This window comes from Lissotriton vulgaris, chromosome 4_1 (genome assembly GCF_964263255.1).
Source record: "Lissotriton vulgaris chromosome 4_1, aLisVul1.2, whole genome shotgun sequence".
In the NCBI taxonomy this organism is placed as follows: domain Eukaryota; kingdom Metazoa; phylum Chordata; class Amphibia; order Caudata; family Salamandridae; genus Lissotriton; species Lissotriton vulgaris.
In genome coordinates this window covers 312,638,547-312,644,320 of record NC_141691.1, presented here as the reverse complement: position 1 = coordinate 312,644,320, position 5,774 = coordinate 312,638,547, and positions in this window count along the sequence as shown.

Here is a 5,774-nt window from a genome sequence, read left to right as displayed (position 1 = left end):
AAACGGGAATATGTATCTGTGCTTCAAATTGTTTACTATTTACAGTCGACCTGTACAAACACTGAAAAGAGAGGTTGTGACCAAGTTTCCCTTTAGATATCTACCCACTTCTAATTTTCCCCAATTAGCTCCTATCTGCCTTAAAAGAATCTTCATGAATATTTAAATGTATTCACTTTATTTAGACACAATGTTAAACTAAGATTGGTCCTGTGGGGAAATAAAAATATATATAAGGCACTTATCTTCCTAAACATGCTCATAATATAGTTATGGGTCATTTTTCATATAGACCCTAATATCATCTACTTAAGCTAACATCAGAATTACTGTAGATGAGAGTGGTTCCACTGTACTGGTCTTAATTAATCTATCAATAGCATCTGGCACATTCCCACATTGTATTCTCATTTACCGTCTTCTCGAGGTAGGAATCTGCAAACATGCCCTGAAGTGGTTTGAATCTTTTCTATCTGATCGCACTTTAGCAGTTTATCTAACACCTTTCCAGTCCACAAGGATCCTCACTTAATACTGAAAAGTAGTAAAGGTACTCAAAAGTGAAAACTTACTCAGAAGTGTAAATTATATTTGTGAATTAGGCCCTTAGTCTTTAAAGCCATATGTTTAATTTACAGAGCTGTCAACAACGCTGGTTCAGTTCACCTAAGGAACATTTTTACCGTACCTCAGCATACAGCAGCATATTGATTATCCATTGATAAAACATTGCAGGGAAGGAAGCTGTGCCTTCTCTTACCTGGCAGCCAAGTATTTGAATTTGGGTCCTATCAAGATTATCCATTATCCCACTCTTGGTCTTTTTCAAGCAACTCACAACTTGGATATTCAAGCATCATTGAATCCTCGTTCAGGTAGTACCTATAGTGGCATGAAATCTTATGGTAACGCTAATTTATTTAGAAGAAGGGCAACGATGAAGAGCAAGAGGTTAGGCAGTGGGAAAGCAAGGATCATTTCAGTGGGGAGACTGAAGGCAGAAAAATGTGCAGTATCTCCCTGGTTAGAAAGAATGGACCATTGAAATATGTTCACTCGTATTCGAAGTAGTCTCTTCTGCTGTGCATAGGGTCAGGTACCGGGGTGAAAAAACTGTAAACATGGATCTGTGGCCATTCTTTGGGTAAGTGCACTGGACTAGGCTGTATGCAGGAAGAATACATATGGAATATTGAAGGAAGTTGAGGTTATTATGATGATGTGGCAGTCTACTCGGAAAATTAGAATTTTGTCCTTCGCACATCTGTTACTATTTCCTGGCATTTACTTTGCAAGACTGAGTTCATTAGTTTCAGTGATGCGGATTTTCTTAGGATTTTGTGGGAATACATATTTCTACCAAAGGCTTGTTATTCACTCCTCACTGTTGCTTATTTTTGTCACTTGCTCATTATAAAGTGGGAGCTAGGAGCCTGCAGCTGGGCCAGGGGCTAGACAGGGTAATGGCCACTTCTTTCAAATGAGGAGTGTGCTGCAGAAAAGGATGTGTTAGACCTGACATCATTGGCTTGAGTCTCTCCTCCATTTTTTCTGTTTGCCTCCACTGTTTTTACGATGTTTTGCTGGATAATGCTTTGGGCACTGTGCCACTGCTGATCAGTGCCACGGTGCAAGTGCTCCCTATGTTAAATTGATGTATCAATTGTATTCCATGTTTGGCTTATTTGGTTTACGGTCAGTCCCTAGTCTAGTGGACCAGGAGTGGCGGGGCTTGTAAATACAAATGCTGCTCGTGGGCTTGCAGCACGTTTTGTGCCACCCACAAGAGCGGCCTCGTAAAAGAATGTCTACCGGTCGGTCATTGCGAGACCCACGTGCAGTCTGGTACTGTCACGCGGGCTGCGCAAGTATACCTACTTGCCAGTCCCTCAAACCTTCCCTTAACTTCATGTTAGCCACCCCTATGGTAGGCCCACGGGCAGGGTGCATTGTAAGTATAAGGTAGGACACGCCTGACCAAGTTGGCATGTCCTGATAGTGAACAACTGCCATGTTCGTTCTTCACTATTGCGAGGTAGCCTGCTCTCCATTAGTTAGAATGGGCCGCCGGGATTATTAATGCTATGATCCTAGCTGGCTCGGGGAGCATGGTGCAATGTCGAGTTTGGTATCCCTGAACTCGGGATTTAATTATGCATCCGTTGGTGTGGATGGTTTTTGGACTCTGGGTTTGAAAATAGCACTTTTAGAAAGTGTCTATTTTCTTGTCTAACCATTTCTGGTTTCTGCTGGTCTTGCGTGTGTGTGACAGGAGCTGGGTGGCTCCAGAGGTCTGAGTGAGTCAGTGTGGGATTAGTGGGACATTTGCGTTGAGAGTAGGGGGAGAGTAGTTGCTGATAGCCTGCCCTGCCTGATACAATGCTGGCTCCACCTCCTGCTGGGCGTCTGAGGACCCAGCCCTGCTCAGTGAATAAGCCAGGTGCTTCGGCCTGGCTCCACCCACAACAGACCCAGGATGTTGGGAAATTCCCCCGCATGGACAAAGGGATCAAAGCCGAAAAGGGGTATATTAGAAGGACCCCTGAACCAAGAAATCAGATCACTTCTGACAAGGAACCCTGTAACCAAGGACAAAAGGCCTGCTGATCTAAGGACTTGCCTACCCCTTCTGCCAGTGTGCTGTTTGCTGGGGGGAACCTGCAGTGCTTCTTTATTTTTGCCAAGGAACCAGGAGAGAGGAACTGTGTGTGTACTCTCACACTTGCTAAGAAAATCTCCAAGGACTGGAAGAGTGCCAGTCTCCTGCTGAAGTCACAGGGCTAAAGGACTTCACCTGCTACAAGTGCTATTTGCTGGAACCTGTGAATCCAGCACCTCTGAAAGAACCAGCAATCTCGACGCCGACGGACGTCGCCGAATCCAGCTCGACACCGTGAGTGACGGCTCAAGTGTCCCGCTTCCTCGACGCCGGCCGCCGGGCCCGATCGACGCCAGCAGCAACGCCAGTGAGTAGTGAGTTCGGCTCCAGCTCCAAGGGACCTCGTGTCGGCACCGCTGCTGATCGCATCACCCTCGTGCCCTCTCGACACCGTGAGCGCTGCTCACACCTGCAACAGAATCATCGACATCGACGACTGCTGAGGCCTGATCGACACCGAAGACGCGACGCCGGATTGCTCGACGCCGCTGATCATCGTGTGCTTCATTTTCCAAGGTACTGAGTTGTTGGGGGTCCGTGTGACTCCGGGCTTGACGTAGCGCTCCTCGCGGTCGACGCCGAACCTGGGGATTGACCTTGCCTCGACGTCGTGTAGCCCCCGTGTGGGCTACCTTGTTGCTAAGAACTGTGTTGCCAAGAAGAAGAGTTGCTTGATACGTAAGACTTTTTGCTACAGAAGAATCTGCATTTGAACTATATTTTCCCTTCCCTGAGTATTTATCGAGATTGTGTATATTTTTGTCGTTATTTGGTCTTGTGCTAAGCCTTATATAAAAATCCTTATTTTTATAATACTACTGTGTCGTGTCCATTTGTAGTGTATTCACTTTATTACTGTATGTGGTCATAAATGCTTAACGCACAGCCTCTGAGATAAGCCTGTCTGCTCTGCCAAGCTACCAAGGGGGTGAGCAGGGGTTATCAAAGGGTGATCCCCTTGCCCTGACTAGAAAAGTTGTGTCCCTATTTGTCAGAAGTGCGTACCTCTGCCAACTAGAGACAGCCGGTTCTAACAGGATGTAAGTGTAAAAGCATTCTTTTCTGTGAAGTATGGAGAAATTGCATCTGTTGGTCAGTCTGAGGTGTCAGGGTGTCTCAATCATTTGCAATGCACCCAGCATTCAAAAAAGAGCCCCAGAACTGAAAGTGCATAACACGAATCAGGTTTTTTAAATGATGAATGGTATCCTTTACTTTTAGATTCTAATTAGTTTCACACCAAACGTGATTATATTTGACTTAATTTTTAATGTCTTAAGCATACATTCTGTTAGAGCTATGAGTACTGTTGCTTTGCCTCTAATCACTGCTCAAAAATTAAAGTATGCTTCACTTTCATAATTACCTGTTGTCAAAGCGTCATTCTTTTTTATTATATTTACTTTTATATTAAACAAGGTCGAGCTTTAGCTCTAGAACAACGACACCAACTCCACTGCCCTGCTCGACAACCTCGCCAACCTTGGACTCAGACAGCTCGTGACAACACCCACCCACACTGCCGGCCACACGCGCGACCCCATCTTCACCGCAAGTCCCCACATCTTTAACCGCACCACTGAACCCCACTGGACCGACCACCACTGCATCCACTTCACCTTCAGGAAGCCCACCACCCACCACAGCACCCAACTGCTGCCCCGACGATGCTGGAGCAAAGTCACCGAGGACCAGCTCACCACCACCCTCACCCTGAACCTACCCACTGACTCCAACATCCCCGACACCGCTGCCCGCAACCTCGGACAATGGATCGATGACTGCCCCAGCACCCTCGGCCCGCTCAAGACACCCTCCAACAGCCACACCAGCAAGAAAGCCACCTGGTTCACCAAAGACCTCGAGGCCTCCAAAAGAATATACTGGAAACTGGAGAAGAACTGGCTCTGCGAACGATCACAGGACAGCTACACAGCCCACAAGAACACCACCCGCAGGCATCACCAACTCATCAAAGCTGCCAAGAAGCCTAATTCAAAGACCGCCTTGACAACAACTCACACAATAGTAAGGAGCTCTTAATCATCGTGAATGAACTCTCCAGCCCCAGCTCCAACGCCAACGACATCCCGCCATTGCAAGACCTAGGCGACTGACTGGCTACCTTCTTCACTGCAAGATCACCGACATCCACAACAGCTTCAACGCCACAACCGCACCGACGACCACTGCCCCTACCACCACCACCACACGCACCACCATCTACTCTCCTGGACAATCGTCAATAACAACGAAACCAGAGAGATCATGAAGACCATCCACTCCGGCTCACCGCTAGACCCATGCCCCCACCACATCTTCAACAAAGCCAGCGCATCCATCGCACCCCATTTCAGCAAGGTGATCAACATCTCCTTTGAGACAGCAACCGTCCCGGAAAGCTGAAAACACGCAGAGATCAACGCCTCACTCAAGAAACCAAAGGCGGACCCCAAGGACCTCAAGAACTTCCGGCCCATCTCCCTGCTCTCTTTTCCGGCGAAGGTAACCGAGAAAATCGTCAACAAAAAGCTGACCCGCTAACTTGAAGACGACAACATACTGGGCCCATCCCAGTCCGGTTTCCGCAGCAACCACAGCACCGAAACTGCCCTCATCACCGCCACAGATGACATCAGGACCCTGCTAGACAACGGCAAAACAGCAGCCCTCATCCTCCTGTACCTGTCAGTCGCCTTCAACACGGTCTGCCACCGCACCCTAGGCACACCCCTACACAATGCCGAAATCTGAGGGGAAGCCCTGGACTGGACCACATCCTTCCCCTCTGGCAGAGCTCAGAGCGTCCGCCTCCCCCCTTCCACTCCAAGGCCACCGAGATCATCTGCGGCGTACCACAGGGCTTGTCCCTCAGACCGACGCTGTTCAACATCTACATGGCACCCCTCACCCACGTCGCCCGTCAACACGACCTCAACATCATCTCCTACGCCAACAACACCCAGCTGATCATCTCCCTCACCAAAGACCACCATACAGCCAAAACCAACCACCACGAAGACATGAAGGCCGTCGCCGACTGGATGAGGAACAGCAGACTAAAGCTGAACAAAATGGAGGTCCTCATCCTTGGGTCCACCCCTTTGGCCTGGGA